Here is a 20,360-nt window from a genome sequence, read left to right as displayed (position 1 = left end):
TTCCTCCGACTGAAACCCGTTGCTCTAGGCAGGCCCTCCATTCGGCCCACTCCCCACCCCATGCTAGACCAGAGGAGCTGTGGGCACCTGGGTCTTCTCGCCCAGCCTTCCCCCAGAGCTGTTTCCAGAGCCCGCCCTGCCAATCTGCCCTTTTCCTGCTCTGGTGAACTGGCCCCCATCGGCTGACTGAGCCCCAGCTCCCACAGGAAGCTCAGTGAGAGGCCACACCCCCACCTACAGCCAGGCCCCTGGCCCCTGGTTTCAGAACCTGTAACCAACCTCAGAAATTCACACCAGAACCCAACCTTACCCCCAACCCCAATCCCACTTGTTGACAGAAGCTAACAGGTACCACTGCTGGGTAGAGAGGGACACAGAGATGGAAGACCAGATACCTAAGAACCTAGGAAACGCGCATGCATATCTGTGTGCCCAGGAAAACAAGGGTATTTCACATTCTATCAGTTCGAACTTGTTCATCATCTCCAGCCTGTGCCTCGCCAGCCAGGCCATGCTGAGCTGAAGCACATGGGTGGGGGGAGAGGGGCTCAGCCCAGACGGGCAGCTTGCATTTTCAGCGTACAATTTTGTCCTTTGTCTTCTAGGGCAAAACACTATCATCTCTGATTGGCAGATTGGCGAAGCTGATGCCAGTGAGGCCGGGGCTGGCCATGGGCCAGGCCGCTGAGCTCCCGGTGCCATGCTGGCGGGCCCCTCTCCCCCGCTCCCCCATCCCCACGGGCCTGCTGGAACCTCAGGCAGGGTTCTTCTGAGCTCATGTGGTCCATGCCCTGATTTTACAGATAAGAAAACAAAGTTTCAAAGAGGTCAAAAAGTTTCCCAGTCACTCCGTGACAGAACCAGCGAGGCATGGCAAAGCTATTCCTACGGGCACCTCCCCTATGGCAGGCACTGCCTCCACGGACCTCCAACGCTCACAACCCTCCTTCGAGTTGTGCAGTGTGGTCTGTCACAGATCACAGGCTGGACGGTGAGGTTAAGGAACGTGTCCTGTCACACAGCTGGTGAGGAGCGGGACTCGGGTACAAACTCAGCCACCTGATTGGCCATCCCTGCTCCTTTCTCTACCCCGTCATGACATGATATCACTCCTGGGACAAGAGTGACAACCGTGGGTCAGAGAAGAAGAGAGACTATAAACAAAAGGGATGAATGTTGTTATTCAACAGTGAAAATGCAAATAAGTGCCTAAAACAGAAGCCAGCAGCCCTTCCTTCTTGAGTAAAGAAGGGCCTAAAAACCCAAAGGATGGGTCCACGGGACACAGGAGTCAACCCACAAGTGACCTCAGTGGCTTAAGCTGGGGCAGTGTGAGCAACAAAATAAGGGACACAGGATTGGGTTATAACCCTAAGTTTAAAATACACATGGATGACACCAATATAAATAAAAGATTGAACAAGTAAATAAGAGGGAAAAGAGACAGGTGGCCCTCACAGAAGAATTCCAAATAATTGATGCAGCTACTGCCCCCTTGGGTGTGGGCTGTCCTCTGTGACTCGCCTGACGAGGACGTACGGAAAGTGGGGGGTGGCTTCCCAGGGGACAATGCTGATGGACTCCTGCCGCAGCCCCCAGCAACAGTGACAAGTCACGTGACAGTGCCTTCCCTTCATGTGATGTGATGGAGATGGCACCTCACCTCTGTGGTCTTCCTTCCAAAACCCATCACCCCAGTCTAACCATGAGAGAAACATCAGACAAAACCGCTGACCTCAAAACCATCAAGGTCATCCAAACAAGGAAAGTCTAAGAAACTGTCACAGACCAAAGAAGGCCTCAGAGACATGAAAGTAAAGGTAAAGGGGACTTGGAAGAACTAGGGAAATCCTAGTCACCTGTGGAGTCAATAGTGATGGATGCGGGTTCCTTGAGACAAAACACTGTGTCACTGCCAGTTGTTAGCAAGAGGGAATCGCGGCAATGGGGTGATGGAGTGGGGTGGATTCTCTGTGCTGTCTTTACAGCTTTTCTGTACATGTACTGCGAGTCTAAATACGAGCTTTATAGTAAATACAGAGGCAGAGAGGTTTGGCTCTCCTACCAAAGAAATGGATCCTAGCTCAGCATGCAGTAGACTGATTCAGAGGTGAAAATGTGCGGGGCCCGGGCTCCCTCAGGTCAAGAGAAGGAGAAGTCTTGGGCCGGTGCCTGAGTTGCCGGGGCCTGAGCTTCCGACATTCCCAAGGTTCCAGAGAGTATCTGGTGTAGCCAGGCCTGAGACCACACGCCAGAGTAAGACACGAGTTAATCCACACAGCTTCCATGAGGCAGATGGAATTCTGAACAAGTTTTAGAGTTTTTGTAGCATGAAAAGGAGCTCCACTGAACTGTCCCCACTCCACATCACCCCGGCCCACAATCTCTCTGAAGCTTTCATTGTCTGGTCTTTGGCATCTCCTGCTCTGGATCCTGGACTGGCTGGTGTGGTAATCAGGTGGTTAGGGGTTCAAATTTCCTCTCAGTGTGAAAATGCAAAGTGACCTGGGCCAGCTAGGAAAAGAGCAGGTGTCCTCTTTCATCCAGCTGGGGTCACTGTCCCCTAAAGGGGCCCAAGTCTGCACTTCCTGCCACACTGAGACCTCAGGCCAGGACTTAGCTGAGCTCCAGGGGACCATCACCCCAGAAGCACTAAGGTTGCAGCAGGTCCCAGGAGGACTTGGCCTCCAAGCCCAGGGCAGGGGGGGAGGCATTTCTGAGGGGCAGGCTGGCCCCCAGCCAGTGGGTCCGCAGATGTCATGCAACATACACCTGAGCAGGTAAGAGAATAGGTGTGTGTAAACAGTGTTTGAAAAAGAAAATAGCTGTACAAATACAGCACTTGTTAACACAGGTGTTTATAGGCGAAATTATTTTTCCAGGGCTGCTATCTATCTACCCACCTTCTTTGTAAGTCTCAGCTCACACCTGTAGGGACTTTCCTGGTAAGTAAAGGCACCAGGGAAATGGACAGCCCATATTGTCTTCACGAAGCAGGAGGTCAGTGGTTGGCTTAAGACGGGGCTAGTTTTCACCCAGTTTCCCTTGCTGGAGTTACTTTCATTTGTTGAACCTGCTCTAACAGGATTCGGCCTGCTCAATACTTCCTGCTTGGCTAGGAAATGCTCCTGACCACCCGAGGGCAGTCACAGCAAGAAGTACTTTTCTTGGGTCCAGCGGGTGCTGCCTGCTTTCTGGGCATGATCTTATTCTATTCTCTCTCCCCAGGAGAAGTCTCACTATTTAAATTTTATGGGCGACAAAGCCAAAGACCCTTGTCTGAAGTCACAGAGCTAATAAGTAGAAGACATCAAACCTGGGCGGGATTCAACACTTCACCTAGAAAGGGCTCCAGAAGTGGCCCGAGATGACTGATGACAGCCCCGGCCACCGTACTCTGTGCAGGAGGGAGCAGAGACACACTTCCCTGGGAATGGAGTGCCTATTATTCTGTTCTCCGTGGTAGAAGAAGGTGGAGCTGTCGGGTGGGGACAAGTAACCAAGTGTGAAAAATTACAAGAGAAACTCAACACTACTGAGCTGCACACATAAATATGGTTAAGATGGTCAATTTACTTTCTGTGTATTTTGCCACAGTTTAAAAAACCTTTATGGAAGAGAAACTTAGAACATTCTGTTTTGTATAGATACCTCACAGAAAGAGGGTGACTTGCGTTCTCAGTTGGTCTGTTTTTGGTAAGTGCACCGGTGTTTGCACCCTGTCCTCTGGAGAGATGTGCTCTTAGATCAGCCTTTGCTTCATGCAGATGGGGGCTCAGGATTTCCCCAGTATTGGGGGGAGGCCCTAAAAGGTGGAATACCCCAAATGTAGATTCTTCAGAGTGAGGTGTTAGGTTTCCCAGTCGCAAAGACAGGGGCAGGAGCAAGGAGGAAGGAGAGCAGCCCTGGCCACAAAGAAACAAGGAGACTGAATGGCCAGCAACGGACCAGGGGCACAAGCTGAAGCAAAGGTGGCCTCTCCCCTAGACCTGTCATCAGCCTCCGTGAAGCCAGTCGAACATGGCAGCCTGGGGGACACAGGCAGGGCTCTGTCACTAGTGAAAAGGAACAGGACTGAAAGAGCAGGGTCAACAGATGCTGTGACCAGCTGGCCAGAGGCCACTAGTGGGGAGGGCCCACATGGTGACCTGGCTGGCGGTGATGGGTGAGCAGAGTGGGCGGGGAGCCTCTCACTCCCAGAATCCTCAGGGAAGCCTGGGAGGGGCGGGGTTGGCTGCAGGCTCACAAGACGGGGCTCAGACGGAACCCCAGGGGCACCCAGGACAATAGACCCCGTGGGCTCGTTGGCCATCTGTAGCCTTTGAAGTCACTATGTCTACAAACCAGGGGGAAACATGATTATTTGGTTTTAGCAGCAAAACCCTTCCATCCAGCTTGAAGAATAAGGTTTCCAGAAATATTTAGAAAACATTGTTCTATTCCTGCCTCCCACTTTGACCTCCACTCACAGACCAGCTTCATTTCACAGACGAAGAACCTGAGGGTTAGAGGGACAGGGGCAATCACAGATGGGCCTGGTTCTTGAAGGCTGTCCAGGGTCCAAGCCCAGGGCTCCCGAATCCTAGCGTGGGTCCTCCACCCTCTGTGACACTCAATCCTGGGAAGAGGAGGGTCCCCGTGAGCAAGACCCTAGACTGGCTCTCCCTCAACATCCCTCTGGCTCCTCCTTGGGCCACCCCATGTGGCAGACTGGCCAGGACATTGGCCTGAGCACACACTGGAGGCCAGCGGCTGGTCTGCTCTGGCACTTGCCAAGCGGGAAGGCGGGGGGAGAGAGGGAAGAGAGAACACCAGTTGAGAATTTAAGAGCTCACCACTGAGAAGCTGTGAGGTTTTCCATTTGAATCTATGAAAAGCTCTATGACAAGCCTCTCAAAGATGGGATGGTGCCTCATTAGACATTATTTTATGTCATTTGGATCAAGATGACCTCATATCATAATTACAGACCTGCTCCGTTACTTGGAAATAATTAGAATGCTAAAACGTGCTCTCTGCCCGCCATGCTGGAAGCTCCTGGCGTCATGCTGATGACCTCCACCTCGGTGGCCTTTCGGAAGGACAGAACATAGCAGAGTCGGGGGACGAGCAGCCGTCTGTCCAGCATGTGTCCCAGTCAGTGAGCAGGTATTTGGTGAATGCTGTGTGCCAAGGAGGTGTGTGGTACAAAGAAGTGGCTATTTCATCAAAGTACACTCTTCCTCTTACTTACTCTCTATCAGTCAGGGGCTACCACCAATGTGCAACACACACACACACACACACACACACACACACACAGTCACACACTCACTTTTCTGACAGGAACTCTAGGTGTCCAGTTTTAAACCTAGACCTACGCTCACACCGGGCCACACCTGCCGACCCATTTCTCTATCTCCAGTGCCAGCATGTTACCTGGAGCGTCCTGCGTTCCCTGTGGTCATTTATCCCACTGTCCAAACCTGAACCAGACAGGCGTCTTCTCCAGCAAATGGTCTAAGAACTACTCTGACCCCGGTTCTAAGGGAGCATCTCTGCCCTGAGCTTCCCGGCTGGGCAAACTGCTTCTCTTCCCTTCCACCCCGAAATGCTACCTGGGACAGCAGCCTATGCATCGAGCACAGCTCGGGTGCACCCAGTAACAAGCAGGCCCAAGGTCCCCAGGCAGCAACAGTCTGCCCACATGTTCCAGGACTGGTGGGCAGCTCACTATGACCACATTTTCATAGCTCCCAGTGCTGACCTCTGACTCTTCGATGTGATGACATTGGATCCCGTGAATAACCAGGCCATAAAGGGAGATAATTAATATTTAGCTTTGCCACAGGGAAGCACTTGGGGGGAAATCGTCTTTTAGTTAGAGAGCTGGTATTTGTCAACTGGAGGGCAGAACTAATTAGACGCATCAGCGGGGATGACAGGGAGCTGAAAAACAGCTTGTCAGCTCCAAAGTGATTTCCAGGGACGAGGAAATGACAAATGGCGCAGGCAGAGCCAGCCCACACCCAGGTGGGTCTTCCACTCTGCGCGTACATCCTGGGCTCTGAGGACCGGGGATCAGGGCCCCCACGGCCCAGGCTGCCGCTCGCTGGTTCCTTCCCCTTCCTGGGAGCCAGCCACATGGATCGCCTGAGCAAAGCCACAGCGGGGTGAGTTGGAAGGGCTCACGGAGGCTAATCCTCTGCAGTGGGCTCAAGTGTGCCCCCAGTGCCCACCAAAGTCATATGCCGAAGCCCTAATCACCAAGTGTGACTGCATTTGAGGACAGGGCTTTTAGGGGGCAATTCAGGTTAAATGAGGTCCTAAGTGAGGGTCGTAATCCACCTGGATTGGTAGCTTCGTAAGAAGAGGAGAGACCAGAGTGCTCTCCAGAACCTGACCATGCCAGACCTAGATCTGGGACTTCCAGCCTACGGACTAGGAGAATTTCTGTTGTTTAAGTCCCCCCACCCCCCACCTCCTACCCCAGTTTTATTAATTTGTTATGGAAGCCAGAGCTGACTAAGACACTTTCTACCCACCCTCCCAGGACAGAATGCCCTCGATACACCTCCCACTAAGAGGCCATCTGACTAGGCTTGAATACCTCCAGGGATGGGATGCTCATTCTCACTCCTTTAGCTTCAGGATAGTAGAATGGAGAGATTTAGGGACTTTGGTCCTCAAAGACTTGGGTTCAAAGTTCCTTTGCCCCCAAGCCCAGCCCTCCTCCTCCATTACGGGCAAGTTCTCAGTGCACACGCAAGCACCCTAGCAAGGAAGCTGAGTGCCAAGTCAGACGCCCCCCGCTCTCAGCCTCTCCATCCGGTCTGTCTCCTGGTCCTGGCGATTCTGCCTGCCACCAGCCTGCTACGATCTCGGCTTAATCCTGGCTTTTGGCTGCGGCCTCCTAACCGGGGTCCCTCCTCTGGTCCACCCTTCTCACTGCTACTCCCAAATCCACGCTCAAACTGCTGTCAGAATGAGCTTTCCACAACACACTCTGACCACGCACTTCCCCCCTTGGAATCGCCATCGTATCTCCTGTGCTCCGCAGGGTAGCAGCCAGGCAGCTCAGCACTAAGGCCCCAGTGTGCCACATGTGGTCCCCAGTACCTGCTTCTGCAGCGTCTGCAGTCACAGGGGGACTTACCTTGACCCAGCCTAGCCCCACCCACACAAGTGCATGTGCACACACGTGTGCACATGTACATACACTCACACACAGGAGTACGGGCACACACACGTGCATGTATACAGACACATTTTAAGAAAGCAAAAAAACTATTAAAATTGTAATACTCAATTTATACCGATAACAAAAGATGAATACAGGTTATGTGTCTATATTTTGGGGGCACCCCAGTATGTGTACACCCACGCACACACCCATTTGGGAGTGCACACATCCCCTCTAGCCGTTCTGTTTGCTCCCATTTGCTCTGATCTCCAGTTCTGCCTGGGCTCCAGCAGCCCTGCCCTGACTGACTGCACAACCTGCAACAAGTCACCATATGCTCAAGTCTCAGTTTGCTCATCTGTAAAATGGGAACACCACAGTTGTACCTGTGTCACTGAGGAGTTATGAGCTCTCCATGGAAGAATGTGGCTAACGTCCTTAACAGAGCCTGACGTGTACAGACAGTCTGGTGAATGTTGGCTGCCTTTCCTCAAAAAAAAAGCCAGGGCTACCTTACGGATCAGAGCGGGGCAAGTGGAGAAAGGGAAAGAAAATCAGAAGGGTAGAGGGAGGGAAGGTGCAAGTTCAAAAGGCAACACAGGCCGGTCCAGGCACCCGCCACCCCCAGCAGACAGAAGGCAAGTCATCCTTCAAAGCCTCACTGAGAGAAATTGTAATGATTCTTCTGATCATTCAGATTAAAACAGGTACAAGGCAAGCACATCTGAAACCAAAAACACAATAATATTTTTAGACTAATTTGTTCACCAAGAATAAAACCTAAGTTCTCACAAATGAAAGGGAAAAGGGATATTTTTTCCTCTTGCACCACTTAAAAGCACATAGGCGGGACAGCGCAGGTCTGCGAGGAAGTTTCCCTTGGCGCTCAGAAATGCCAGCTTGATCCTGGCCTAATGGAAAAGGATTTCTCCAAAGTACTCTTCCTGTCTTTCATTTTCGGGAAGGAGAGCTATGTTACACGTGTCCCCTCGCCTATGGTGGACGGAGCCCGGCATACCCCCAGGGGTCCCAGACAGATGCCGGCTCTGGGAACTGGGTGGGAGGGAAGGTGAGCGTGAGGGTCAGGAATATGGAAGATACACTGAGAGAGGCAGACACAGGACGAGAGGAAGAGAGGAGGAGGCTGAAAGACAAAGAATGGACTAAAATTAAAAACACAGAGACACAGACAGACAGACAGAAATAGAGAAGAAAGGAAAAAGGGAGTGAAAGAGAGAGAAGGAGAAGAGAGGGAAGATGGAAGAGACAAAGGAGGAAGGAGGGAGGGAATGGCCTCATTGACCCTACTGTCCCCATGGGGCCGACCCTCCTCTCCAAGGAAAACCGACCTCCCTTTTGTCTTCAGCATCTCCAGGTGAGGGGGTCGGCCTAGTAGCTAAGAGAAGAGTGCTCTAGTTTTGATGAAAACAGACCAGAAAGTGCCTTTAAGCCCCTCAGCATTCAACAGGGCAGGGGAGGCCACAGCCGCCAACCGGGGCAGAGGGTGAAGATGGCCAAGGCCTCAGGCCTTCTCCTGGTGGACTGGCTGCCTGAGTCACCACATAACGGCCTTGCCCCCGAAGCAGGTCTTGCAGGACGCATCCCCCACCAGCCACACCCGTGCTGGACATCCGTCCACTGTCCCTCCCAGACATTAACTACAACTTGGACAGCAGTGAGATTAGCAGCTGGGGGCAGAGAGACCGATTCCAAGGGACACATGGGCTAGACCTTCACGTTCTCTTTTTTAAATTTAAAAGAGAAAGGGGAAAAAGAAGTCCAAGTCAATTCCTGTCTGGTGGCCACGCCTGTAGACTCAGCAGGAAGAAGGTTGGTCTTTGGCATCACGATTGGATCTCTGTGTCTGATTTTTCACACAGAGTTCTTGGCCTGCCTGGACACTCCATCAGACCTCTTGGGCCTGGGGACCACAGGTTCACTGCTTTACACCCAGCAATAGCCTCCTGGGTTGTATTTTTACCTCATCTCACGGTAGCAACTTATATGTAATGCTACTTCCAACTGATACGTGATGCTACGTTCCAGACTTGTGCATTCAGGAAGAGCCCGTTTCCAGGTGAAGAGCTGTGGAGTTTCGCACTTGAGTAGGCGAGGCTAAAGGTTACCTGGATTCCCACTTCAATAGGTTGACAATGGACTTGAAGAGAGTCCCAGGTGATGTCCATAGACCCCTGAAGGTCCTCTAGAGCCCTTTGGGTCCCTGAGATCAAAGGTATTCTCATAATACTACTAAGACAGGAATTGCTTTTTCTTCACGATCTTGACGTGTGCACAGATGTTGACATTGCACAGATGGTCCCGAAGCAATGGTGGGTGAACCATCGACACTATAGCCCCAAGCAAGGCAGTGACGTCCAAGGACACCAGTGACCACTATACTCTTCATGGCACACTTGTCAGTTTCCCTGAAGAATGTCCTTGACGAAGCCGGGAAAAGTATTAATATTAGTACATCTCTATCCTGGATCACACATTTTCTTACTATTCCATTTGATAAAAGAGGATGAGCTCCCCGAGCCCTTCTGCTGGACACAGAAGGGGGACATTGTCCGGAGGAAAAGCACTTGAGTGATAGAGTTACAAGCTGAACTCGCCACTTCCGTTTGTGTAACATCACTGGAACTTCATAACTGACAAACTGCAGCATTTCAAACTTGGGTGTTTGGCGGGCATCTTCTTGAAAATAAACAAATGAGCCTATTTGATCAAGGAAAACTGAGAGCATTTATTGTCAAGGATCATATCTGAGATTTCAAGCAAAAATTATAATTTTGGACAACGTATAGCCATGGTGACTGAGAGCTTTCCAAGACTTTTCTGATGAGATCGGTGGTGAATTAATGAAGGTAGGTTCTAGACGTTGTATAATGAAATGTGTCGACATCTGGAGGAACTGCAGAGCTCAGTACATCAGTATTTTCCAAATGACAATGCAAAAATCATGTATGAGTAAGTGATCCACTCACAGAATTAGCTAGACTGACAGACTTTAAAGTAACAGTGTACACATATTGTCATTAACTTAAAGAAACTCTTGTAGAGTTTTCGTGCAGTATCAAAGAAGATCCACAATCATCTGACAGGCCATTAAAATACAAACTAAATATCTGTGTGAGGCTGAATTTTTTTCATATACTTCAACAAATACGATATATTGCTACAGATTAAATGCAGAAACAGGACAATCCGGCATCTTCTATGAAGTCAGACATTAAAGAGCTTTGCAAAAATATAAACTAATGCTGTTCTTTCTACTATGTGTTGTTTTGGAAAAAATATAGTTTATCTTACAAAAATATGATCTATAAGGTAATACGTAATGGTTTTGTTAGTGTTTTTTAATGAATTAATAAATGTGTTAAAAATATTTTAAATAAATAATTAAAAATAATAATATTTTAAAAAGTTGTCAGGTATCATTTCTAATGCCGGAAAGAGCAATAGCTATAACCCACATACACAAAACCTCTTTGGGCTCCTCAGTTGTATTTTAAATGTACAAAGGTGTCCTGAGACCCAAACTCTTGGGACACACTGGTCTAGTCACTTACTACTCGCAGCAGCTCAGGGACCTCCTTAGAGATGCAGGCTCCTTAGAAATGCAGAATCTCAGGTCCCTGGCCAAACCCACTGAGTCAGATTCTGTGTTGTAACAAGATCACGTGAAGTTTTCACAAACACGCGCCCATTCACTACGGAGAGGGGCACCTACAGAAGTATTATGATATCCAAGCAATGCTCCTACTGCACTTTGTTGGACTACCACCTGTCTGTGACATTTCCCTGTGGAGGTATCAACTCCCCAACACACAGACACGAGTCAAGAAATAACCCTGAGGTGAATGAAGGATCTCGGGTCCAACCCATGGAGGCAAGTCTGGGAAGGATGAGGCCCCTCGTGGTGAAGACTCTGGGTGGGCCATAGGGTCTTCTAGCCATGGTGTCTGCGTCAGCCCTGATTCCACACACGGCTAACAGGGAGAAACACAATCATTGCAGTGGAGCCCCACTGGGGCTGGCAGTGGTGGTGGCAGTGGTGGTGGTCTCGCCTCTCCTCCCCACCCACCATACGGTGCAGGGTCCCCCTGACCGACCACACTCTGGCTCCCTGATTGACCGTCTGCACCCCATATTTGTATCAGCGCACCCCACACCCTGCCCTAGCTCCCTGACCCTAGCTCTGCCCAAAAGCCCACTCTCACTACTGAGAGACGATGCCGAGACAGGGTCCAGATGGGAAGGGGGGACAGGGAGGGGACACAAGAACAAGGCAGGAGCCCCAGGGCTCTGTGCTAGAGGCTGAGTCAGCACCAAGTTTTGTCACTAGAGGCCAGTCAGGACAAGGAAGGGCCACCAGCAGCCAACACGGGCAGGTCCAGGGTCCAGGGTCCAGGGTCCTGAGGGGCTGCTGAGATTACACCTAAAGCCTGTGGCACAGAACCCGGAACACAAGTGCTCGGCGACCACTGGAAGCTGGGGGAGAGGCCTGGGGCAGATTCTCCCTCACAGCCCCCAGCGGGAGCCAGCCCTGTGACATCCTGAACTTGAACTTCCAGCCTCCAGACTGGGAGAGAATCCATCTCTGCTGTTTAAGACGCCCAGTCTATGAAATTTTGTTATGGCAGCCTGAGCACTGACACAACTGCCAGGGAGCTGTGATGACGCCTGCTTTGCAGGTGAGGACACGAGAGGACTGGGACATTAAGAGATTTGCCAAGGTCACATGTCTGGCCACTGTGGAGAGCAGAGCACCTGGGTGGATCCCAGCCCCACTGCTGACCCCGTGAACTCCAACACATCACTTGTTTCTTGAGCTACCCAAGTAGGAGGCATGCAGTCCAGACCGGCTGGGAAATGCACTTGAGCCCTGGCCGTGGTCACCCCTGAAGAAGGAGCTGAGTCAGTTTAACGTGCGCTCCGTGGCTGGTCAGGCGGAAGGGGAGCCAGAGGCCAAGAGCCCTCGGTCATCTCAGCAGCAGAATCAGGACATAGGTCCCCAGCTGCCCGAGCCCTGGGATATTTCTTAACCTCCTGCCACTTCCCCACTTTTTTCCCTTCTGTCACCACCCTCTGCCTTGCGTGGTTGGTAATAAAGCCCTCACGGCAGCCAAGGCTGGCCTTCGGGGTCAGCGGAGGTAGCAACTGCAGGAGGCTCCATCCTTCATCCTCCCTGGAGGCCAGGCCAGCCCAGAGGGAAGGGCTCTGGGCTGGGACTTGGGGGCAGGAGGGCACCCAGGTCGGAGTTCTGCAGACAAGGCCCCAGCACGCTGTGAGAGAGGCCTGATGGACTGAGGCGGTGAATGACTCCTCTCTGCGGGGAGGGGCCTGGGTGCGGCTGACCGTCTAGTCCTAACTGCTCAGCAAGGATAGGCCCTGAGTGAGCTGCTCGGGGAGGCCGTCTCAGCCCCGGGGCACTTTGTTCCCCTGTACCGCCCAGCCGCTTCCCTTTCTCATCCTATTTGGTTCTTCCTCACAACCACAGAAAGATCAGGAGACAGGGCACGAGAAGGGAGACCCTCTCACCAGGCCCTGCTCTGTTGTGCCCTGGACTCCAGCAGTTTCTCTCAGGCCAGGTGGCCTCTGCTCACCTCGAGAAGGTGCAGGGGACGTGCGTGAGTGTGGGACAGCAGCAGGTCACTCCCCAAAACACACAGGGATTCATCTGGACCCACAAGAGCGTGCGCTTGTGTGCACACGTGGGCCTTGGGCTGGCAGAATTCCTGTAATATTCCTGAGCTAAAAACACAGTTTATGTACATGACTCCTTCTGACCCTCACAGCAACCCTGAGAGGGAGACATTGTTGTGTAAATACACAGACGGGGAAACTGAGATGTAAACTGGCTTGGTGACTGGGTTGGAACTCAAACCTGCGGGTGGTGCCCTCCAGACGTCGCAAAACCCGTCTTTCAGGATGGATCTTGGCTACAAGGCAGCACCTACTTGTCTCTAAGAGCTTCTGCACCAGGAGTTTGCACGGGGAACCGTTCGCGTAGCTAAGCGCCCAGCACACTCCTCTCCCCTACCTCTAAGCAGCCAGCCCTTCAAGCTGGAGTCGGAGCCCATTTCCCGTGTTCTATCCAGAACCACCCACTCGACATCCATACTGTGAAAACCCTCCTATCTGGGGGCAGCGGTCTGGGGATAGGAAGCCTGTGGGGGGCAGAGAGAGCTCAGGGGAGAAGTCGGCAGGTGCCCTGGTGCCCCTGCTGTCCCAACAGCAACAGACCCACTGTCTGTGGGCGACGGAATGAGGTGACCTACAACCCAGCTCCGCGTTGGCACAGGAAAAGCACACGATGCAGGGGCCCAGACACAGCAGTACCCAGGCTAGCCCTCCACCCGATGCCCCAAGGGCTCTGCCCTTGGCCCCACTCACCTCAGCTCTAGAGCTCACCACTTCTGCAATTCCCCAGGGCCATGTGAACTCAGGCCACTCCTCTCCCAGGCCACTGCCCTCCCCACCCACACCGGGGTCTGCATGGCCTGACAAGTTTCCTGTCCTCTGTCCTGGGTCTTATGACACCACCAAGCAGGCCTGAGCCCTGGAGGTCCCTCTGAGGCCCCCTCTGTGTGGGCAGACACCTGGGGGCTTTGGTCCACCCAGCTTGGGACCCAGAGATCGGGACAAATATGCCCCGTGTTCTGGTGTGGGGAGGAGAGATGTATGTCACACAGAGCAGAGCAACGGCCTAACTGAATTCAAGATAGGTGACATCTATCACTTCCCTGCAATCTGCAAGCTTGTCACTCTGCCTGGGAAGATTAGATTAGGGAGAAGCGGTCATCATCAGAAAATCCAACTCTAGATACTTAGTATCTTGTTCTCTTGTCTGCGTCCGGCTGGGCCGGCATTCTTTTCAAGTGTAGAAACAAAGAGCAGGCGTCTCCTCGCCAAGGTTCTGCCTCTCCCATTCAGCCATCTCCACATCACTAACTTCCCCAGACGCCTCCTCCAGCCCCTTTCAGCTTTCCAGAACGGCAGCTCAGGCCTGATTCCAGCTAACTCTTGGGGCCTTCCCACTGGCTGGTCATTGCCACCGCCCCTGGGTTTTCTGGAAAGGCGTGCAGTCCCACATGTCACTCCCATTTCTTCTTTGCCTCCCAACTGAAAGGCTTGCTCAACACAACAATGCAAGCCCCCACCCTCCACCCTAGTCCTCACTTCTGTTCCCCAGAATTGGTAACCGAGTGGTAAATGCTCTGTGTCCGGTTTGCATTTCACACGGTTGAGAGAAATGAATACAGAAATGGTCCTTTCGCCGACTAGAGCAAAGCAACATCTTTGAGTAGGATCTGGTCACCAAGCCTTACCCCCTGGAGAGAAGAGAGGACGTTTGGGTTCCACAGGTACCTCCTGGCTGTCAGCCCCGGAGGAGCAGGGCCCGGACTTAAGTCTGAGAGACGATGGAACCCCGTGGGGTCACGCATCCCCTCAGCCACTCCACCTGACATCTCCAAAGCCAGAAGTGCCACGGCTGGGGCCGAGCCTGCAGAGGGTCAGGAGGCCCAGGGTCCCAGCTGTGCTGTCCATTCTCCTCACACTGACCCCTGCCCACGTGGATACCAGTCTGCCTGCACCCGCTAACTGGTCCCTCTCCCCGACACAAGGTCGCCTGCCCTTTCCCTCCAGTGGCGGCCTAGATGAAAAGATCCAACTCAGGCAGCCTGGCCTCTTCTAAGGGGCTGTTACCACCCGTCTGATTCGCAGAGGGAAAAGGGAAGGAGAGAAGGAGGTGGCCGCACTGCTTGGGAGACTAAAGCTGACAATCCTCCAGCCAGGAATCTGTGACTCCCCAGGGAAATAGGACAATGTCGGTAACCACCCAGCCTGCCCGCCTGCTCCTCCTGCTGGCAAGCCACTTCCTGTGGCCTGGGGCTCTCTGGCTGCCTCTGATGAGAAAATGAACCCAGAATCCTTAAGCAGGGAGAAGACTTCATCCAAGTCAGCTTGACCATTCCACAGCTTTAAAATATCCCAGCTCTTTTCATTCTGTGGTTTCTAGTTTGTCAAGTTCTCTCCTGCCCCAAACCTACTGCAAGTAAATGCCTGGGATAACTTAAAATTCTCAGAAAATGTTACGGCCCTGCTCCTCTAAGCACATGCTCTCTCCCATTCTTTCTTTCTGTCAGTCTTGCTCTGCCATTGCCTTCCTGTCACTCTGCCCCTTTCCGTCTCTCTCCGTCTCTCTCTGTCTCTCTTTCTCCCCTGTCTCCCTCAAGTTTCCATCTTTCCTTCTCGGCCTGTTGGAGCTCTGCTTTTGTGGCCCCTCCCCCCCAAATGAATATCTCAACATTGACAAATAGTAACTTCATTAATTTGGGAAGGACTTATCAGTGCAGAGGTTAATTGTTTTTCCCTGACATGCTTTTACTGAATACATCTGGGTGACAAAATTAATTTCCTCATTAGCTATTTTTAAAAGTGGAACGAGCTAAGGGGGAAATCAGTGCAGAGGACTGCTGCAGTGTGAGCTGCTATGGCCTCCAGGCCATCCAGGCCCTGCCCAGGTTCCCCTCCCAGGGTGCTCACCCGCCCCCAGGAGCCAGAGGCAGCTAGGTCAGGAGTCAGGGGTCGGAAGAACCTTCCGGCGGGAAGGAGAGCCTGTGGGGAGATCTAAGGTCTCAGTTCCGGGGCAAAGACTGGTCTCCGTGGTCCCAGGAGCCGCAGATGTAACCCACGGCCAGGACTTGGGGCCCACCCTGGCTGCTCCTGACCCCCTCCCACATGAGGGAAAGCTGCCTCCTCGTTGGCTCTTTTGAGCAAAGTAAGAGTAGCAGATAGAGACAGACATACATCAAAAGAGCTCCAGCTACAAGGCCTGTCCCGCTGAGCCCCAGGAGACTGACCGATCAGCCCGAGGGACTACGGGGTCTGCGTCCTTCACTGGGGCCTGAGCACAGGGACCCACATCTGTTTATGGCCCCAGCCCAGACACCCCCATATGAGTGCCCCTCCCCCGGTGAGGGGGCAAGGAAGGTGTGAGCTCATCCAGGGGCCAGCCCCGGAATTCAGAGTGGGGACAACCCAGACCGCCGAATGGAAGGTCACCAAGCCGGGAGGCAGGTGGCATCAGGCCGCGGGGAGCCAGGGCCAGTCACTCAACTTCTGTGGCCTGCTTCCTGGGCTGTGAAGGAAATAGCTGCCCCCACCGCCTTAAACTCTCTGGAACCCGAGGCTCCGCACTCAGAGGTCGCAGGAACCTCCCAGCCACCAGACCCCAAGGCTGCGCCAGCCCCTCCTCACCCTCTGTCACCCTCCTCCCTGTCATGTTATCCTTCTCGTCTCTCCAGGCCAATTTCATCTCCATACTGAGATGAGTCCTAACTGCTCAGGACACAGGAAATCAAGACTAGGACACCTGGCAAGCCAGGATCCCAGAACTTTCCAAGCCGAGCCCACTCCCCACACCCGGCTCCTTCCAGGCTGACAGGCAAGTACTTTGGGCCTCATTCTGGGACAGAGACAACAGGCGCTGCTGTGGGCCACGGATGGGTCAGCTCCAGAAGCCTCCTCCCCCAGGCCCAGCCCCAGCCCCACAGGGCCCAGCCTCCATGCTATCGGCCCCTTCCTTTCTAGGAAACAAGGCAGCCAGGACGTAGAACCAATGCAAAGCCTGGATTTGCTCTGTCTATAAAGTGAGATATCACATGTGTGCGTGCACACACCTGGGGGACGTCCCCATGGCCACTTCTGACCTAGCCCAGAGAAATTGCCATTCTGCAGCAATTTCAGGAACAGGAAAAACCAGATTCAAGGAGCTGTCTGAACGTTACAAGTGTCAGCCTGGGGCTGCCAGCACCACGTCCCCCTCCCTGTCGGCCTCCCCTTTCTCAGGGCCCCCTCCCTCCTGAAGGCATCTGCTCAGCTGGAGCAGAAGGATCCCTGGTATCAGGTCACCTGCCAGCTCTTCCCTGACCTGGCTGCCCTGGCAATTCACCACCCATCCGGACCAGTGCTTAAATGACAGAGAGGGCCCTCCAGGACCAGCAACTGCCCCAGGACAATTCCCGGACTAGGATACACAAGCAGGAGGGGGTCAGACACTGCCAGGAGCCCCAGGAGCCACATTCAAACTGCTTTGGAACCCTTCCCAGTAATCCTTCTGGCCCAGCTCCAATCTGCTTAAAACCTGAATGGGCGTCTCCCTCCACCTGTCCCCAGTCTTGTGACAGGTCCCCTCCCTGTTTCCAGCCCGCCCAGCCCAGGGCTTCCTGGAGGAGGAATTCCAGGCTTCCCTGTGGAGGGTACGAATCCGAATCGGGCCCGAAGTGGGATGAGACCTCAGGGTACCCCATGCCCCCCTGCTCCTGATCCAGAAGGTGAGGGAATACAGGGGGCCAGGAAGGCTTCCCCACAAGGGTGGTCACAGAGTTGGGTTCTGAAGGATGAATAGGAGTTCACCAAGCTGATCAGAGGAAAAGGGCATGCAGGGAGGGAGGACATTTGCAGAGGCCCTGCACCTGAAAGGAGCCCAGCCAGAGCAGAACTTGAAGGAGAGCCCCTTCAGAAGGTCAGGGAGGGTGGAGAGGAGATGGAAGGAGCCCTGGGTGTTTCTCCACACAGTTACGTAGGGCATTTAAGCAGGAGAGCAGCAGAGTCTGACTGTGGGTTGGGCCAAGCACTGGGAAGGCAGTGCGGAGGCCAGGCTGGAGCTGAGAGCCACAGAGACACTTTAACCAGAAACCAGGGGCTCTGCTTTGTATGGGATCACTTCCTCTAAGAAACAGAGAGGAGCCTTTGTCAGGAGGATTCTCAGAAAACCTCCGGGAGGAAACTAGAAGACGTCTGGTCCCAGGTCCCAGCAGGCAGGCAGGTTCCTAGCCAGTGAAGTGGTTTGCCTATGAGTTTTTGTGGAACCAGAAAAGTTAGATCTTGCCCCATTTGAGAGATGGGGAAACCGAGATAGAGGGAGGCTTCGTATCACAGTAAGTCAGTGCCTGCACCAGGACCAGCGCTCGGCTCACGCTGGACTCCCACACTGGACCACATGCCTTTGATGTGGGCGCGGCAGCTGCTCGCGTTTTCCTGCGAATGCACCTGGGCTGCTGCACGGCCTCCAAACGTGGGCGTCTGGGTGCTTCGAGGTGCCCCACCTGAAATGCCGTCGCCCTCCTTCCGAAGCAAGTAGAAGAAAGGGGTTTGTGCAAAACCCAAGACCAGAAACAAAATTCCTGAGGGAGCTACTGCTAGCTGTGGCCCTGCAGGCCAGGGCGCCCCCCCGAACCCCTGGGGGCCCTCACCCCCGTGTCCTCGTCCATGCCTTCCTGTGGTTATTTGTTGAACGGCCCGTGTCACTAGACGAAGCTCTCTGAGGACAGGCACGTGGAAGAGGCCGGCAGTCACGTGGAGGATGGATAAAGAATGCGTGTGCTGAGCTTGCCCTCAGGTGCAAGGGGATGAAGATGGAGCTTTCCCCAGGACATCCTGGGGTACTTCCCAAGGGCTCATTTGTCTGCTATCCGCTGCTCTCCTCTCTCCGGGGTTTTCTGTCTGGAAAGAACAAATCCTGGTCAGCTGTCTCCACATCATGGCTCAGAGCTGCTCTGGCCAGCATGTGTGGAAAGCAGGTCGCTCAGGTGGGCACTTCCAGAGCTGGTCCGTGGCCAGTGGGGTTGGTCAGCACCCCAAAAGGCACAGGCATCAAAAGCCAATGTTCTTGTTTTCTGGGTCTTGTGACTTTCGAGAGGGAAAATTCTGCAATTTTGTTCTCAACCCAGAAGAATGTTGCTGTGGAAAGGAGTTGGATTCTGCATTTGGTTGAAAGGATCCGAAAGTACAGCGATGGAGGAAAGGGGTATGTGCGGGGGGGAGTGGTGCTTCTTAGGATTTACGATGTTTTTTCACGCACATTTTAAACATGATGATAGCTTGAAATATTAATGATATGTGTGTCTTATGCTCAGCAAAGAGCCTCTACCAGCCTAAAAGGAGAGCTTACAGTATTCTGCTCACGTCACTCACCAGCTTAAAATCCTTCAATGGTTCCCCAGTGCCCTTCTAGATGCAGTAATTATTCTCTTTATTGAGTTTAGTGAGGGCTGTGCTAAGCACTTTGCTTGTACAGTTGACCCTTGAACAATTCAGGGGTTAGGCGCGCCGACCCTCCCCCCACCCACAGTATAACTACAGCCAGTCCCCTCATCCGTGGATTCCCAACCACAAATCAAAATACAGTTGACCCTTGAACAACAGGCTTTGAACTACGCAGGTCCACTCACACGTGGATATTTTTACATCGGTACAAAATGGACCTTCGCCGTTCAGACCTCTTGTTGAAGGGTCGACTGCATTACCCCACGTAAATCTCCATACAATCCTAAAGGAAATATCATTAAACCCATTATACAGATGAGAAAACTGAGACTGAAAGACGTGCAAAGACTTGTCTGAGCTTACTGCTAAACAATGTGAGAGCCAGGATGAACCCCAAACCTACTCAGGCCATTCTCAACATCCGACTCCCCCACCACACACACACACACACACACACACACACACACACACACACACACAGAGTATTCTCCCAACTTTCTCCCCTCACCTCACCTAATTACCACCAAGGATGAAGTCGTTCAGGTCTCATCTACTACCCCAGGGAGCCCCTTCCAGACCCTCCCCAGGCCTCCAGGTCCATGTCTGATTAGGCAGCACCCTTATTGTTCCATTTATCTGCTTCCTCCACACAGGGACCCCTGAGGACTGGGATTTGGGTGGTCCCTCGCTGCATCAGGCACAGAGCCTGGTACCCATGAAGGAGGGCAGTAAATACGTGTGGAATGAATCATTTAGTTCCTCACTAGAGTATCGATTTTATTCTTCACAACCCACGTCTATCAAGAAAACTAATAAAATCTACCAATGAAATCTAGAGTGGTGCTTCTCACGCCTGATGGCCGGACAGGACCACCTGGAGAGTCAGGTAAAACCCAGGCTGCTGGGCCGCCCACAGGCTCAGGCTCAGCAGGCCGAGGGAGGGGCCGGTGCCACTGGTCCTGGCCTCACCTTCGCAGTACCACCTGCTCCCCAGACTGGAACCCGTCATTGAGGAGTGACACACTAGACAATTAAAGACACGACATTAACTCAGAGCTCACCACCATTTGAAACTCTGGTCCACAGCATAAAACAATGAATGGACCCATTGTACGTTGGCTAACTGAAGGGGTATTTGCTG

The sequence above is a fragment of the Rhinolophus ferrumequinum genome, chromosome 13 (assembly GCF_004115265.2).
Source record: "Rhinolophus ferrumequinum isolate MPI-CBG mRhiFer1 chromosome 13, mRhiFer1_v1.p, whole genome shotgun sequence".
NCBI lineage: Eukaryota > Metazoa > Chordata > Mammalia > Chiroptera > Rhinolophidae > Rhinolophus > Rhinolophus ferrumequinum.
The sequence above is the reverse complement of the archived record's forward strand: the minus strand, read 5'-3'. Positions refer to the sequence as shown.